This window comes from Struthio camelus, chromosome 4 (assembly GCF_040807025.1).
Source record: "Struthio camelus isolate bStrCam1 chromosome 4, bStrCam1.hap1, whole genome shotgun sequence".
NCBI classification, from domain to species: domain Eukaryota; kingdom Metazoa; phylum Chordata; class Aves; order Struthioniformes; family Struthionidae; genus Struthio; species Struthio camelus.
The window spans coordinates 13,163,724-13,182,291 of NC_090945.1; the positions used below are offsets into that span (position 1 = coordinate 13,163,724).

The 18,568-nt window shown below is 42.2% G+C and overlaps 1 protein-coding gene and 1 long non-coding RNA gene across 8 annotated transcripts in view; one reads left to right on the plus strand and one right to left on the minus strand.

The window, feature by feature from the left end:
* The window catches only part of LOC138067138 (uncharacterized), a 31,439-nt gene extending 30,467 nt beyond the window's left edge, over positions 1–972 (minus strand). The window contains exon 1 of the long non-coding RNA XR_011140831.1: positions 901–972. This is a non-coding gene — a long non-coding RNA (uncharacterized lncRNA). The remainder of the gene's footprint in view (positions 1–900) is intronic.
* The window catches only part of CCSER1 (coiled-coil serine rich protein 1), a 705,894-nt gene continuing 688,194 nt past the window's right edge, over positions 869–18,568 (plus strand). For 2 of the 7 annotated variants that reach the window (XM_068941554.1, XM_068941558.1), the window contains exon 1: positions 869–1,128. The gene's annotated coding sequence lies outside the window, so the exon portion shown is untranslated. Of the gene's footprint in view, positions 1,129–1,227; positions 1,276–18,568 lie in introns of those variants that run through there. The other 5 variants (XM_068941561.1, XM_068941556.1, XM_068941555.1 and 2 more) reach the window with 4 other exon arrangements.

Here is an 18,568-nt window from a genome sequence, read left to right on the forward strand (position 1 = left end):
GATAGGTTCACAAGAGCAACTGAAAAATAATTACCAAACGCGTCGCTGAAAAGAGGATGAGGAAGTGAAATCAGACTGTTCCACTACCCAACGGGAAAAAAATCCTTGAGCAGATGGTGAGCGTAATACACTGGAGCAGATCTGAATTCCTGCCTGGGTGACTCGGTATTTTTCCCGGCGTTGCGTTTGCCTCTTCCTCTGAAGAGGCTCGGGCGGCAGACCCCAACCCCCGCGCTGATTCAAAGCCTGCCGAGGGGACAGTCCCGTGGCGCCCCCCCCCACCCCCCCCCCCGGCCCGGTCCGGGCGGCTCCCGCCGCGGCAGAGGGGGCTTCGCCGGCAGGTGGCAACACACAACACACACATGGGCATGCACACACATACACACACAGAGGCACAGGGACACGTACAGACATACGCAACCCCCCCCCCCCCAAAAAAAAAAAAACACGTGCACAGACACACTCACATCTCACAACCCCCCCTCACACACACGTCACCCCCCCCACGCGCACACAAACCACCACACACGCGCAGCCCTCCTCCCCTCCCCCGCACACACAGAGCACACCACACACACGTACGGACACAGGCATCACCCCCACAACCCCTTCACATCACACACAAACGCCCTCCGCACCCCTCGCAGCCCACCCCCACATCCCTCACACCACACCACACCACACACACCCTCGCGTATCCTTCACATACGCAACCCCCCCCCCCCACCACACACACCGCAGCGCACCGCACACACACAACCCCCCCCCCCACCACGCAGACACACAGGCAGAAGCACCGCCCCGGCCCGCCCCCGCCCGCTCCCTCTCTCTCCTCACACGCCGCCCGCTGCCAATCCGCCCGCCGCGCACACACACACGGCCACAACATGACTGACTGACCTGGACGCCGTCGCTCCGGCTGGATTTTTCACCCCGCGGCGGGGGCTTACAGGAAGCAGCCGAGCAAACCCGCAGGCGGAGGAGGAGGAGGAGGTGGTGGCAGCGGCGGCGACGGTGGTACTGGAGGGAGGGAGGGAGGAAGGGGGCCAGGAGGGTTCCCACCCCCCCCCCCGCCCACCTCCCCACAGCGGACCGCAAACGCCCCGAGCGCTGCAGGAGCCCGGCCAGGTATGTGCGTCTCCCTGGTCCTGCCGCCGCCTTGGCGGGTGCGTCCAGCCCCGGGCAGCCCTGCCGGGCTCAGCCTACCCGCGGGAGGGGGGCCGGCCCAGGCCGCGGGGCGCCGCCGGGCTGCTGACACGCCGGTCGCGGCGGGAGGTGAGGCGAGGGGGCGGAGGGCGACCGTTGGTGGGGGGTTTCGCGGCCGTTGAGGGGCGCGCGGCGGTTGTCGGGGAGCCCGCGGCGGTTAGGGGCGCGCGGCGGTTGTCGGGGAGCCCGCGGCCGTTGCGGGGCGCGCGGCGGTTGAGGGGGGCTGGCGGCGGTTAGGGGCGCGCGGCGGTTGGCGAGGAGCTTGCGGCCGTTGCGGGGCGCGCGGCGGTTAGCCTCGCCTCACGCTGTCCCCGGGCGCTGAGGTGATGCGGGAGGGTGTTGCTCCGGGAGCGCGGGCGTCCCCCACCTCCGACCCTTCCTTTTCCCTTTCCTTTCCCTTCCCTTCCCTTCCCTTCCCTTCTCCGCCGGCAGGGCGGCGGCTCCCGGCCCGAGGCGCGGCTGCACTGGCGGCCGGAGGCGGCGGAGGATCGGCGCTGCCGGTGTCGCAGGTCCGCGCTGATCCCCGGCAGCTCCTGGGAGGTGGCGCAGGCACCAACCGCTCTTGTGGCGGGGCGGGCAGGGGCCCGGTGGCCGCAGGTGTCACCGAGGGGCTCCGCTGGTGTGGAGGCGCGGAGGGCCGGCGGCGTCCCCCGGGGCCGTGGCGGGCCCTGGCTGCGGCGGGGCACGCCGAGGGGAGCCGTGCGGGGAGCTGGTGCCGCGGCGGCCGCCCTTCTGAGAGTCAGCTCCTGCCTCGCTGCTGCAGGTAAATGGGAAGAAAATCAGGTCCCCCTCCACCATCCCCCCCCTTCCCCTGTTCTTATTAATGAATCCGCAGTTAACCTATGTGGTGGGAAGGGTTTTCAGAAAGGTGTGAATGGGTAGGGCTAGCAGCTTTCGCGTGGGGTTGGATGTAGAGGTTGGAGGATGCTGCCAGTGTTTTCCGAAAACGCATGGTACACTTAAAAGATAGAGCAGGTGGAGATGGTACTGCTTATTACGGAAGAGGTTTGTGGAAATCTTGTCCTTTCCTACCCATAATTTTTGTGGTGTTTACCCTGGCTGGAAGAGGTGATCTTTCATTTTTCTTCAGGGAAAAGAGAGTTGTCCCGCTAAGGAGCGGGGTAGTTCTACTTTCCCACAGAGAGGGAACCCCTCAGCTCTGTGGCTCTGTCTCGCCTTTGGGATTGTCAGTAAACATCTCAGTATAGAGAGAAATTGTGGTAAATTTATTTTCTTTTTGCACACCTTTATAGCTGAATGTAACTAAAAGGGAATCTTGAAAAATCTCTTCTTATCCTTCTTATCCTTTTCTGTGCCAGATGTGTTTTTTCTATTGAGTATATATTGTACTTGAAGTGTTAAACTCTCAAGGGGCATGGAGGGGGGGATATGAGGCAAGGTCTACTAGTTACTTCAAACAATTCTTCTTGCTCATACTTAAAAAGGGGAGAAAGGAACATGTTGTAAAAGCAGCTGAGGAATATATAGAAGTGAAATATTAATGAGCTGGAAAAGCTTAGATAGCAAAGACCATTCAAGAAGATTCTTGTCTTCTTTACAACTCCTTGTTGCATGTGGGACTATGTCTCTGTAGTACAAATACAATTAATAAAAAGGGCAGCAAGATTTGTTACTATCTAGCTAGGAGTAATAATAATACATAAACATGTTTTGCATTGGTGATCTTCTCCGTAGGGACTTGCCTTACTCTTGATTTTAGAGGCTGCTGTAGGACTGAGAATTACTGCAGAAGCAGTAAAAAAAAATTTCAAGACTGTTTTCCTAGAAATGGAAATGCTAAGGGCTGGCTCAGTCCTGGAATAAGACAGAGGAAGGATAAGCCTTAGAAAGTTGTCTTAAAGACATGATGATGACTCTGTTCATCCCAAAATTATTTTTCTTCTCTAGCATCCCAGGTGGAGAGCAACGTTCCCTGAATAGGCAGTATAGGCTCAGGAGAAGGTGGTACATGACTGTCCGGGATATGCTGCAAGCGTGTGCCACATAGACAAGGGGATACTGTCTTACAGGTTGGAGTTCCTTTACCCACAGGAATCCGTCGTGCAAGGGTCCCTGTGGTGTTTCGTTTTATAATCCTAAACTGTATTTCCGCCTTCTAGTTTGCTTCATACTTATATGAACAGATATACCCACTGAGAAATAATAGAAGCAAATTCTCTGCTCTTGTCAAGGCTGCCTGGATCTCATCAGTTCAGCACTGGGAAATGGAAAGAGATTGGGCAGATGTCAATTTGCTCTTTATGTGTTTTCCTTGTAGCTCAGTTTCTGTTCTTTTTGTGAAAGGAGGATTTGTCTCTAACTTGCCAGGATGTTCCTGTTCATTTGTGTTTTTTTTTTCATTGCTATTCCTTAGGAAGAAATAGATAAAACTGGAAGCTACCCAACCCTACTGGGAAGTTGGAGCCAGTTACTTAGGTATTTTTTCAGCAGAAACTGATCCAGATCCTGTTGAAGCTTGTGAAAGCTTGGAGGAAAGTCACCAGTGTTACTTGGAGGGAAATTGGATTCTTGCAGGGACTTTTTCTGGCAGTTTCATTATGATTTTAGTTCAGTGGGATTGTTATCTGTCAGCCCATAGGGTGGAATCCTAAAGCCCCAAGCTGTACTCCCTGGCAGGACTTTTTGGAGTAGCTTGTACACAGTGGTTTAGGAAGGGCCTGCCTTCTGGAGAGCTTGGTGCATGCCTGAGTAGAGTGATAAACATGGAGCTGTTCTGGAAGGAGGACTTGGAATCAGAAAGTAGGAAGCTTTGTACTGTGTCTGGGTTACATGGAGAGAAAGCATTTGGTATTTAAGTCTGTTGGTCACAGTAGGTGCTGAGGAAGAGTTGCCTTTTATCCTCAGGTCAGCATATGGTTGTGTGCGAGTTTGAGCTCTCGTGCCACGTGAGTTGTATGCGTGTGGTTGAATTTCTCCTTCCTGATTGAAGCTTAATGCCCCACATGAGCCTTTGTAGTTAATAGCTGGGCATTGAATAACTTGTGATAAATTTGGCAGTTTTTTGTTTGCTAGACGAGTTGTTTCATAAATTATATAAGAGACATGGAGATGCTGCCATATCTGGGCAAATTACTACTCTTTCGTGAAGGTTTATGGAAGTGACTGAGGCTTTGATGGCTTAGCCCTTCTGAATTAGTTGAAAGGTCAGAATTGAGTAGGGTTAATGTACAGTTTTACGTGTAGTTGTAAATTGCAGAGCTGTAAGTCTCTCAGAGAAGTATTTTGTCCAAATAAACTTACTGATTTGTTTTGAAAAACACAGAAATCTGCACATTCTCAGGGCATCACGCTTGCATGGAGTTTTAGTTCCTAGATTGTCTACTGCTTTCACTGTACTTCCAGAGATGTTCTAACGATAAGGTGGCTGTGTATTTACCAGGTATTACAGACCTTTGAGAAGAGATCAGTAGAGGAAACTGTACAGTTGTTTTTCTGAGTTTGATGAATATGGGTAAAGCATCAGATGAAGTAACTTTTGTGTATCTGGGAAAGTATTCATGCAAAGGGAACCTTATGTATTTGTAACTTCAGGTTACAAATTGGTAAGAGCTGTAAGTTTTGTTTTTGGAAGAATTGGCAGCCTGTTAAGGACGAGGTTTGAAGTGTATCGTGGATCTTGCAGAAGTTAAGGCTTGTCTGGGCTTAGAAAATTCAGTGCCTCATGTTTCCACCTTGCAAGAAGTTGTGCTGAGGTCAGGGGGTTAGTCACAGAGGAAAAAAAAATTGAAACATATATATAAATAACAGCAAGTGAGGGCTGGATTTGTAACTTGAGAAATAGCTTTGCAACTTCATCAGGTTTTTTCTCATTATTAGATTTATTTGGAGATTTTTCTACAATGATAGTAAACTGTGCTATCTTGGTGAAGTCGATAGGTTTTTGCATAAGACTTTACCTATTGAATGTGTTGGCTGTGTAAGATGACTTGTAAAATACAGCATTCCTAAACACTTAAAATAGTACATGCAGCATGATTTGTACTTGTAATATTTCATGTATACTCCTATACTTCAGCAAGGGCCTGTGACTTTGAGATAACAGAAGGCACAGCCATATATTTTACATGCAATTGTATTAAAAACCTGCATAGCTGTTCACTAGGTAAATATGTAGTTATTTTTATTTACTGCTTTTTGACTTACTGTCACTGTACTATGTGGCAGGGTGTATCACTTAGATAGTATAAACTCTCGGGCTCCATGATTGAAAACTGTTGTATGGTTTCTTCATTGTATGACAACAAAACGTTTGTGCCTCACACAGAGGCTGCTGCTTTTATCTGAAATGTCATCTGCCTTATACATGATAGTCACATGAAACATGTGAGGATAGTGTAAGAGAAGGGAAGCCACAGGCAAGCAAAACAATAAATGCAGAAAAATCCTGGATGTGAAAAAGCAAGAAATTTTAAAAATATCTGCATTATAGACTGTTGTATGCATTTTGTAATTCTACACAAAAATAACTACAGTAAAAAAGACCCTGAATGCACTATTGAGGTGTATTATAGGATCTGTATGATGATGTATCTGTATTGATGTTAAAAGCTAGTCTTAATAGGTGTTCCAGAAAGTTTCTATATCCCAATGTACTAGGCTGTCTACAGGTGGTACTAATTTTTTGCCCTAATTATTGCTGTTAAAACCCCTGTGAGTTTTGAGGTATGAATATGTAATTTCTTACTTTTTTAAAAAGATGAGGAATTGAACGAGTGATTGGGTTGAAGTCACACAGATGATTTGTGATAGAGAAGACAATTGAACTAGACCACGTATTGCAGCTCGCACGGTACTGTCCTAATGACTTAACCATACTCATATAGTGTTTTTGATAATTTGGCATAGATGTGGAAACTTCCTGCAGATCCAGTTCCAGGATTTGGGCATAGAGTTATGCATCGTTTTCTCTGTAATTATTAGCAGATTATTTTTTTTCAGTCTAGGAGAAAAGGTTTTCCTTCGGTTTTGTTTTGTTAAGTTTGAGAGAGAGCAGCCGCTTTTGGAATGTAATGACACTTTTACATTATTTAAGAAAATACCACTTAATTTTTTATAATGCTCTAGTATAACAGGAATTTGAGATCCTCTGCTCAGTAATGCTTCTGAGGGTCACAGCTGTCTTCCCATGTGAAGAACCAGTTGTGACAGGCCGGTAGGAAGCTTTAAAAATACTCTTTGCCATAGGTTTGTAGCGCAAATCACTGCTTCTCAAAATATATTGATTCCAGTGTATTCACACCTTTGGCTTTCTTTTCTGTTTTTGCTTCTTTCTTTCTTGTTTTTAGGCCTTGTTCCCGTTCCTGCTTTGATGTACCATCTTGATGTGATCTTTTCAAATGTTTTAGTGGGGAAACATAAGCATTTGGATGAGAGTGTGGAAGTGCTCAACAGGTTCCTCATCCAGGCGTTGCTTGTGGCATAGTTTAAACCATATTATATTATACATTGAGGCAGAACCTCTGAAGCAATAACATAAATACACGGTCACCTTCTACTGGTGTTAACCTATCATGGTGGCCAGCAAAATCTCAGACTGTAAAAAAGAAAATTAATCTCGCTGTATTATGGAGTCAAGTAGTACCGCCAGGATGTGGTACAAGGGATATAGTGTGCTGAAGTGACTATGGCAGGCTCTGTTCCCTCTGTAAGTAACCAAATAACAGCATTTTGTAAGTACTTTGTGTTTTGCTCTGTATCCTAGGTAGGTCCTAGTTCTTTAGTGTCTTGTAGCTGTAGTGATTATACTATGGGTATACAACTCACCTGTCCTGTGTGGTCGTGGGGTGTTTTTTTATTTTTTGTGTGTGGATGTATTTTCCATCTTTTTTTTTGCGGGGGGGAGGGGGAACTGTATAACTGGTGGGTGGAGAGGAGGAGAAGAGTGAAGCTTTGCTGGAAATTCTTTGAGAAGTTTTGGCCATGTAAGCCAGAGCCAGAGCTGATTCTGATTTGGATGGGGCCTTGGTGACTGTTTTAACAGGTTTTATTGCTGCTTTATGACTTTAAAAAGATAATTAAAATTACATATACAAGTTTGATGCTTGATGACCAACTGAACATGTTGCAGGACAAGTACAACGGAAAAAGAATCAGTGCTGTTGAAAATAAGGTTGCCTTTCATTTTTGGTATTAATAGTCACCATACCTATTACTTTAGCCTGTACAAGACAAATAGTACTTATTTTTATTGTTTATCACAGTTTACCAGGGAGAACACACAAGCTGTTAAAAAGAAAGTAATGTATATACTGAATCTATGAAGGTGTTAACATTGGTAATTTTATTTGTGGTATTCAGAAATATTAAGAAACTGCCTTGGTAAGCAGATTCTTCCAGTGATATATAAATATTTTTTTTTTCCTCTTGAGATCTCTGAAGGGAAGTGGCCGACAGAAAATGGCCATAGGGAAAATGATATGTCTTCCTCCGTCTTTATTTAAAGCAAAGTGATTCTGCAAGTCAACGTACGTTCTTTCAGATTCACAGGCCTCTCAGAATACCTTGAGAGCAGATCATGCCTCCGTTTGTGAGTGCGAAGTATTAGTTGTGCTTAAAGTGATAAACTAGCCATATCAATGCCTGTTAAGTTTGAATAATATTAGTTAAAAATTTAAAACAAGTATTGTTGAAAGATGTAGTATCTACAGGAAACATTATTTACAAACTCACATTATGTAATACAAACATTAGCTTCAGTATACGTACAGAAATGCGAAGGTTAGGGCATAATCCCTTGTTGGATGACTACTTGCAGTTTGGAAAAAAAAAAAAAAAGTGTGGAAGCACACGTATGTGTCTGCCAGAGGCACTCTGTGGAGGCATTCTACTTAATTGTTCTGCGTACTTTTTTTTATTCTTAGAGATTAATGAGCTGCTGAGGAATCTTGGATGGGATAACAATGTAGATATCTTCTATTCTCTGTTTTTGCCATTTTCAATGGTAAAAATAGATGAGATACAAGGAATGTGATGTGCAAAAGTGATGGTAGGTGCTGTCCTTGCAGTAAGTAGCAAAAAAACGTGTTTTTTGTTTTGTGTTTATGTGTCTTTTAGCTACAGTTAGAGCAGTGATTATGCTGCGAACAGAAGACTCAGTCATCCTTATTTGTTAGTGTTTTCAATCCAGCTTTTTATGTACGAACTCTAAGTTCTGTGAGAAATTTTAGTGCCATAAGCCAGTGGCAAAACTGCTGTTGATTTGAATGAGACCTTGATTTTAACCCTTCAGTAATATTTTCATGTCAGTTACTTTTCAGTTAGTTTGCTTTATTCAACTTTTTTTCCCTCCCCCTCCCATGGACTCATTTTGTAAAAGTTACTGAGCATATCTAGTCCTCATGTTTTTTATTAGATCATTGAATTCTCAGTACCTCTAAAAATTAAGTCATCAAAAATTTTCTTACAATGTGTGGAGAGTGCAGAACAATAGGAATAGGATTTTCAGAGTGGTCAAGAAACTGCCGATAAAATTGACATGCGTAATTTCAGTGCCTCTGAAAAGAAACTCTCAAGCACCTATTCTATACTAACAGGAATTATGCAAGGGCACAATATCAGGTGGGAAACAGGGTATTTGCAGTTTTTATAAAGTCCAGCTGGAGCAGAGTTTAAAAAGACCAGGGGATGTTAAAGGCTTCCCTAGTTTTTAAACATTCAGAGGATGAGGAATATAGAGAAACTAGTTTATCAGCTGTTCAAGTTGATACCACAAATGGCTTCTTTCTGTCTGCTAATCTTTATTTTACAGCTGGTAAACTCTTGGCCATCTGCTGAGGTGGGAGAAGAAAAAGAGGCAAAGGAGAAGTGGTGGGGAATGAAAGAAAAATCATCTGTTAGATTCTCCCAGCTCTGTGTCTTTGTTCTACTCTACCTTGAAAAGGCTGTTAGAAGAAATTCAGGGATTAGCCACATTAGCCACAAGGTAATCCCTGTCCTCTGTCTCAGCCCTTATTTTAACATCTTGGTCTGGGTAAAAAATGTGCTTTGCCTGGCTGGGGCAGGGTGATGTCTCAGCAAATTTCACACCAGTCTTCAGTATGGGCTCATAGCCTTTAATAAGGGAATAACAGACAAATAGGGCCTTCTGTCTATTAACGATAGGTTTTGTTTTAGATAGAGCTTTTTAATGTGCAGAAGTCAGACCCAGAAGCTATAGGGCTGTTTTAGACTGTCATATGTGCAGCTCTGGTACACTTGTGTACATTTTAAACATACAGAAAAGCCAGTTTAAACTTGCTTCATTTAGTATTTGGTATGAGCTAAGCGCATCCAAGTAGTCACTTCATGTGGCGTAGGTAAGGCCTAATAACTTGATTATGCATCAGAAATGTCTTTGTCAGGGGGCACACAATTTATACATATAGTGGTTTCAAACTAAAAATGGTAGCGGGGTATTTCTCTATGTATATATATATAGAGAGAGAGAGAGAAAATAACAAAAATAGTATCCTGTTTTTAGGGAGTTTAATGCTTTATGTGCAAGGTATTTCTGAAATGTGCATGTTGGCAATACTCGCATTGCAACCTTAGCTTACACCCTTAGTTTCATAGGGGCTCAGGATGACAATATTGATTGAAAAAGGTAAACAAGAAGTTACTGTTGGTAAGGGGGTATGAGAATTTTAGACTTTTTCTATATTTTATTTCTTGCTTTCATTTGAATTAGACTGTGATCCTACAGTGTAGTTGTTATCTTCATAGAAGTTTATTGTGATTCTGTGTGCTTTGAAAATAGTCAAGGGAAAAATGTATGTGTCTGAACTCAAGCAGCTGAACTCAGCTTAATGACTCTTCCTTACAGTTTGCAGTTGCCAGGACAATGCATGTAACTTTCAAAATGCTGAAGCTGAACACTGGAGAAATTACAAAACACTTAAACAGCACTATATCTTTATGCAGCATTGTCTAAATATAGACTTAGTCCTTGGCCTAAAGAGTTTATATAGTCTAAATAAAACAAGACTTGACATGACACAGAACAGCTTGAGAGAAGCATGAGAGCTATTGGTGAGGAACTGCACCATTGTTTAAAGTCAAGGGTTCGAGGAAGGCTTGAAAGGACCCCCCCCTCCCAACTCCCCAAAGATACAGTAATCTGAACTGAGTTTTTGCCTATACAAAGTTTTTCATACTAGTTTTCAGAAAGTACTGTTTCTATCCAATGTACAAAATCTGTGGAGAAACTTTTTTTAATAAGTAATAAATAGGGAGGGAACTAAAAGCTGTTCTCAAGGGTGCGTCAGTGTGTGTCCCAGCACTAGATCCTCAGCTAGTGTTACAGTTGTAGTACGGCTTCTTTCAGCAGAGCCAAATGCACCTTTAGCTGGTAGCTCCTGTTTGGCCCTGTATCGGTTCTTATTCTAGGCAGTGATTGCTGAGGGCTGAGTGAAAGAAACATGGGGAAGGCAGACAATGCAGTAGTTTCTGAAGTACAGCACTTCTAGCACCTCTCCCTTGGTATATTGTTGGTTCTCCTCCATTCCTCTTGAACCTGTTTCTGTGTCTTGGAAATCAAAGAAGGAGGCTTGCATACCTGTGTCAAATTCTGTGTTGCTCAGAGGATAAATGAAAACACAATAGCATGAAAATAGCTTATCCTGCTTTCATATGGAAACAAGACTTATGCTGTCCTACTGTCTCTGTGTGGCCTTTGTACATTTATCCCCACTAGATATTTTTGAACTTGTTAGTTGTTTTCAGCAATATTTGACAAAAGGATAGAAGGTGTCAAAATTAGTTAAGTTTTAATAAGTTTTATGAAATCTGAGGGGACAGACAGACTTTTGTTAAGTTCTGTATTTGAGAGAAGAGCTGTCCTGGTAAGCTCATTCGGTGTTCAGTATCCGGAAGTCAACGTGGGAGGGGAATCTTGTGTGCGTCCTGGTTGCTGGTAGCTGCTTAGACATTCAAATGAACTACCAACAACATGCAAATCCATAGGAAGCGAGGCCTTGTTAGATTTGGCATTCATAGTGATGTGTGAGAAAGAAGCCTGAGAGGTTTTCTTAAGGTTTTCTTTTGATGGTCTTCCTCCCTCCCCCTAGATTATTTTTATACAAACTTATTCAGAAGTGTAGGGTGGAACACTCGTTCAGAGCACTGGACCAATGCCTGCCTGGTGAGAATGGATTTGTTTAAACCCATATAGCTGTATCCATTTACATCACCTGAAGTTTCGGCTTTGTTTCAGTTTTTAATACTTGCCTACCTGAAGTCATCAGGGAAGCATCTTGCAGATATGGAGCTTTTGTTGAACGACAACTTTTTCCTGTTTTGTTATGGAGCTCTTGTCTGAAAAGGCAAGAGGTACTGTATTTTTACATTGGTCCGTCTTTATTGACATCGAGCAAATCTGTCAGCAGAAGCAAAGAGGGCCAGACTTGACTTTTTCATTGCATAGTGTTGAAAAGGGGTAGGGGGAAGCCCAAACAAACCCTTCTGAGATACCCTCAAGAAAAGGGTGCAAATTAATTGTTTTTCCTTTGAACTAACGCAGCTAAATGCTTGGAAAGAGAGCAGAAGACGTGCCAGCATAGAGAAATAATCTGGCGGCTGGCTGTAGCATAGGAAACTAAAGGCAAGATCCGACGAACGCTGGTTTCCCATCTTCAGCTCGATATCTGAACTATGTTATGTGACCATTTAACGTATTTCTGCTACCTTTAGTTTAAGGAGGTGCATTGGAAATAGAGAAGTAGGAATAAACTTTAGAGGAATGTTTTCCTGTGGAACAGCAACAAAATTTTAAGACTTGCCACTTGGTAGCATGTACGAACTCCAGATACACCACAGCGTGTGAACCCAACAACATTTTTAATAGTTTGTTGCTGTGGTAGGAAAAGAGCATAACATAAAGCAAGGGAGACTTTGTGACAAAAGAAAATCATCAGGCATACAGAACTGTAAGTTTCAATACTTCAGTCTTTATGCTAAGATTTAGAAAGCATAGTATATTTCTCGACTGCATCTGCCAAAAGTTATGATGAAGAACAACATACAGACTAGATACTGAGGAGAGGTTTGCCCTAGACTGTGAAAAGTAATGATTCAGTGTGAGTGTTTGGCACGATAACAAAAACAAAAGTCTTCTCATGTGGCTATTTATTTTTGAAAGCAGGTTGGACAGAACACTGTATAGTGATTATTCAAGGGCTTGTTTATACATAAAATGAGCTTGGTTTGCTCTATTAGGCAGGTGTGTATTGCTGTGTTCCTGTAAAAGCATTTGCTGAGCTTGTGTGCGGACAGATGCACCTGTTTATCTCAGCTGAAATTTTCATTCCAATGAACTTGAATGCAGGGTGCAACAAAATGACTCAAGGGTGAAGCATCCTTTTTAAACTGGAGTTCTTGCTTTGACACTGCGATTGTTTTGCATTTGTCTGTGTTAGCTGCACTTCAGTTGCAGTCAGATTATTATGTATATGTATTAGATGGACCTTTTGTAATGTATCAATTATGAATTATTTTTATTCAGGAAAATTGTTTAAAGGGATATTTTATTGTCTGGAACACCACCAACCTATAAGGCTCAGAGGTTTGCCAGAGGGATTTAATGAATCTGTGACAATGGAAACAATTGGTGGGGGGGAGGGTGTGGAAAGAATCCTTGAATGTTATTATTGTTATTTCCCTGGAGTTAATCTTCACATATCAAAGTAAATTAAGCAGAATATGCTGCTTAGATGTTTTCTGGATTCCCAAGTCAAAAGCTTTTATGAACAAAATGTAATTCTCTTTACTCCCTGTCCTATAATCTTTACTCAAAGTATGCTTCTAGTGAAGGCAATATAATTGCGGAATCATATTTTGCGTTCGCTCATGATATTAAGGGAAAGATACCAGTCACTGTGGTATGTTTAGGTGAAGCATATGCACTGATATTTCAGATGATGTTTTGCTGTTTTTTTCCCCTCTGTTAAGTGTATTACTTGCATTAGTTAATTAATGCAATAAAAATAAACAAGTTTTTTTCCTGTAATGAATGCTAGGTCATAGTCTGTCATATCATTCTGGAAGGACTTCTATAAAAGGTGCGACTTTTTTTTTATTGTCATGAATCTAGTTTCAAATCAATCGAAGACCCACTGGAAATACATTTTTTGCTGAAGTGGAATGTTTGTATGGCTCACTTTGTCCATTTAATGGCTTTCTGGTTTTCCTGCTGAATGGCATTTACCTGAGAAGTCAGGTTTGATGGAAACTGGAATCATATCCTGGCTGGAGATGAAATGGTATATTTCATATTTGTTTTTTTTGTCTAGGAATAGATGCATGCCAAGACAAATTTCAATAAAATCCCCAAACTGTTTACTATGTTGTGCTGATCTCTCCAGCTACATCTGATTACAAAAGAAGAAAAAAAACACCAGTAGGTTTTAAAAGTTTCTGCCATCTTCTTGGTGCTTTCCGTTCCTTCACCATAAGGATGTATTGTGAGCAGCTTGACAAGCTCCCAGTGTATTGTAACCTTTTATGCTGTATTTATCTTCTGTCTGTCCTTTGGGCTCTGTCTTTCCTAGGGGAGCAGGACGCGTCTTGCATTTCACCAGAACCATACCTATTCTCAGATCCTTTTGCCTCAGTTGCCCAGCATAACAGCTTTGGATTTGGGACATTCTTTTTCTATTTTATCCGAACAGCCCCTTTCACAGTGAAGTTTGGGTAAGGAACAGGTCTCCCAGGTCTATTATAAAAACAGCAGCAAATGGAACTGTGTGCTTTCCAGCCCGTTTTTGGGATCTTAGCGCTCACAGGCTAGTTTTACACTGCTTGCCTTGCTAGCTGACTGCTTCTCCAAATCAGAACTACTTAGACTGTACCTTTCAACTGTTTTTTCTGGATTGCGTTCATCCTGTGTCCTCATCTCGCACTTCACTGTTTCTATCTGTTGGGGAGCTCTTGCTAGATTTGAAACTGCAGGAGTGGGTTTGGTTTATACTTCCCGCAAGACAATAGCTTTCTGGCAACTCCTGGCCTACTTTATGGTGTATATGAGCTAGCGTAGTTGAAAGGAATATGATTACTTGTGATTGCTGTGGAGGGGCAGACTCTTTCTGAAGAGCTGGGTGAGGCGTACAGTGCACAGCAATGTATTCTGTTCTGAAGAACCTCATTCATCTAAATCACATTTGGCAATGTCCTGAATTTAATAAACAGTATGTCATTAAAGCTAGTAATGACCTCTGCGGGCTGTTCAGAAAATACTGTCGTTACTGAAAAGCTGGGTTAATCTCTCCCTAAATCCATAAGTATTTCAGGCCTTTACTGTGGTTTTAACATTTTTCCCTAGAAAGCATAGACCAGTGAAGTGATGGAGATTGAGAGAATAACCTACAGATAAAAAATCTGAGAACCAATCCCTGTATTTAAGCGTTTTTAAACACTGTTTCAGCAACACTTGCTTCTTTGGATTTTTTTTTTTTTTTAATTACTTTTCCTTATTCAAATTTGAAGACTCAGATGTGCTCTATTTTTTCCCCATAGACTGTATTTAAATAAAATATTAGTTCAAGACATGAAATTGGTAATGTCACTACTCAGATACAGATAAGAAGACACAGATGTCTGAAAGATTTTAAATTTCATGGGGGAAGTCCTTTTAAAGTTGTGGGTGTAAGGAGAGTAGACCTTGCTTAATTTGAATTATTCACGCAGCTGGATGGAAGGAATGAGTGCTCTCAGAAAGCAGAATTATCAAGTTTTTAGATTTTTGGTTTAGAGGATTTTTGCTTCCTCAGTGGGTACCCTCTCAAGATCGATTGTGTTGTAAAAATATAGTTCAAAAACGTATTGGTGAAGTGTTTTGTATGTTTAACATACGTTAGCTGTGTTTATTAGTTGTCACTGGCTATGATGAATGAAATGAAATTAGGTGTAGCTAATTTCAAAACATACCCCTTTAAAATATGATCTTCATGCAATGGATAGGTGAACAGGGAGCTTCTTGCTGAAGGGTGTGATGAAGGTTAAAAGTTGATATGTTTTCAAGGGAATATGGGACAAGTTTATGGAAGAGCCATCCCCTAGGCAAGTATGTGGAAATCAATCTGAGATGAAAGTGGTAGGAGACTGGGAGCATGTTCTGGGGCAGTATCCTATATCCTTCTTGGAAACAGGATTTTGCCAGTGTCTGAGGCAGGATTGTAGGCTGGCTGTGATAAGAGCTGCAAGCTCTTATGCGCAGTTTCCTCAGATAAAAGTGTTTAGAATTGCACAGGTTAAGAACTGAAAGTCTTCATGAGAGCTAGTTGTGTAAACAGTACCCAAGATGATGCAAAATTACACCAGTTGACAGTCTCATCCTGGGAGTTCAGGGAATCTTGGCGATCTTTCTGTTTTTTGAACTTTGGCAATCCACTATTCCATGTGGCAGAACAAGGGAAATGTTGTTGTGTATCAAATGACGGTAACTGTTTCTCAGCAGCTGAATTGATTTCATATTCCATAACGTGACTTCAGATTAACATCTCATTTCTCATAGCTAAAGGTGCTCTAGCCTCTGAACTCTGTTCATAGAAAGAAAAGTCTTCTCTGAGGTATTTTTGTTTAAATCTAATCTCCCTTACTTTCTTACACAGCATGTGTGTGTGCCACGTTTTGATCCCTTAACAGGTAACCGTGTGAAAAGCAGCATGGCCACAATGCTAGCATCACTTCTTTTAAATATCAGTTCTTAACCTTTCAGATTCTGCATGAACAAAAAGGTTGGTAGTGTATACATAATAAGGGGAATTCACTTTCAGAGAGTGATCTGAGCTGCATAATAAGATGAACTAACTCAGTTGTACAGTGTTCATTTTTAATAAGCTAAATGAAACATCATATGAGTAGGAAGCAAAGATTTAGGTCACCATTAAACTACATTTGGAAAACACTGTCTTGCCGAAATGGTGGGAACCAATCCCCATGGCATGCAGGGGGTGTGACTGCAGAATGCCTCTATGTAGGGGAATACGGAGCAGAAATAGAGGAGATGCTTTTCCTGCTATATATTTTGTAAGTGAGACTGTTTGCTGGAATGAGTCTGTTTGGTGTCTTAGACTGAAAAATACGATGTTGACTTGAGAAGGGTTTTAAGGAAGTGAGGGAAGCTCGTTCAAAAATCAGAAATCTATCTGTTTTACCCTGAGGGTTTAAAAAAGGTCTCTCTGGGTTAACGTGGGGGAGGTGGGACTAATAAATATGAATATAGAAATATGAATGTAGATAGGAGGAAGCCTCTTGAAATAGAGGGGTGTTTAGTTATGGTTTAGCAGTTGGAAGCATAATGAGATTCTATAAAATCTGCAATCTGCATACAGAGGAATTAAGTTGTGGAGACTGAGGTCTGATGAGATGCTCGTGACTGTTGCTTTGTCCCTAAAAGCTGAGAAAAACAGAGTTGTTCTTAAGAGGAATAATATCGCGTGATAAGTTTTATTGTAAAACTCTGTTCAGTCGTTTTTATATGAGAAATTAAAAGAGAGGATAAACTAGAGATGTCAAATTTGGCTCTTCAGACACGCTTTTTTTTCTGTGACTCAATGATAAAAGTGATAATAAGAGATGTTCATCTGGATTTTTGCCTTTAAAGATTATGACATAGCTAAAAAGGATTTAAAAAAGGAAGGATGTATTGAAAAGATTATTTTCAAGGAGTACTCAGTCCAGATATCTTCTGTCTAACACTACAATAATTTTAATACAGAAGTATTTTTCACCATTCCTGCTAATTGTTTTCTCCATTTTTTACAGCCTAGAATAGGAAAAGGATCCAACCTCTTCCGTCTTCCTGTTCTTACACACTAGGACAATCTCTTACTAAGAAAGTTGATGGAGAGAGGCTAATTCATTTAATTAGTTTCCGTGGAACTTGAAAATAAATAGGGATACAGTTCGTTTTCTCATAGCAGACTCTTTTCTGTAAGCCTATATATTGGATTAAATTTTGCTTAAAATCTTTATGGGGGGAACTTATTTGTATGTAGCACAAGTGATAGGATGGCCCAAGTTTTATGGGGTAGAGAGAGGGATCCAGGTCCAGACAAGTGCTTCCTTCTGCCCTTAACAGCAAACGTGCATAAGCAGCATCTATGTTGTATGCCTGACTGCGTTTTAAGAGGAGGCATTCAGCTGCTAGGGCTGTGTTCATTGCTTGTGCAGCTGCTCTGCATCTCTTCTAGGTGACAGGCCAGATGGAAGTGTCCCATGTGCCAGGTATGGCACGCAGGCTGTCCTCCGGATCATCCGAACGGTTAGCCTGTGTCCATGGCCCTCATGGTATGTTTATAAGTGAAGGTGGATTTTCAAAAAGATTGCAATTCTGTTGTGCAACAGTACACTTAAAAGTCTTCTTTTCTTGATAATAATGACAGTAATAATGAAAAAGGGCAATCAGAAATTGAGTAGTTATAGATTTTGGAAACCTGAAACTTATGCCCTCCACCCGCACCCCTGCTCATGCTTGCAACTGCCTTCCTTGCTGTCGGCTGGCCTTTTGCCTCTTACATCTGTGGACACATGCAGTTACAATCAGTCACTCCCTACCCTCCATTAGCACTCTGTGCCAGAAGGAGCCCTCAGAGACCATGGCTTAACTCTGCTTAGGCTTTGCTGTACAAGCATGTAGTTAGACAAAGCTTCACATTGAATTCAGTACCCTTATGAAACGGTGCATCTAATTGCTTCTTTTAGCTGATTTGAAGAACTGAAAGATGGGTGGTATCAGTTTAACCAGCTCCATCATTATGTGGAGATTAAAGGGGGAAATAGTTTTACTTTCCTCTTTATTAGTGTATTGGCTCAATACCCCTCTATCAGGTTCATTGCTGACTTGGAGTCTTATGAGGAACTTTATACAGTTGCTATATTGCCTGAAACTGTTAGAACATGTCTCCGCGTTGGAGTTTTCTCACACTGCTGTGGAAACCTGAATACCTCATCCATAAAGCTGAACCCACAGAAAGAGAAGGTGAGCTTTACCAGCGTTCTGTCGGAGCTGCCAGTACAAAAACCCTAATTTAACCAGGTTTTCCTCATTTATTTTCACTGTGATTCTCTGTTCCAATAAGATGGTCTGTATTTTTAGGACTTTCCATTAGTGTAGGAATTTTTCTTCCTTTCATCGAAACAAAACTCCACCAAAGAAATTTTTATGCTAAAAGTTGCATTGAAACACGTCGGCATTTCAAGGGGAAAACAAACTGAAAAAGTTTGTAGAAAATTGAGGCATACCATATGTTGTCCACCACTTGTCACAGCTGGGTTTTTAAGAAGATTGTCAAGGTAGCGTTTCACTGGGTGAAGTGAATGGAGGACATATGGCATGTTTCTCAGCTGACTGTAGACTCCTGACTTTCAT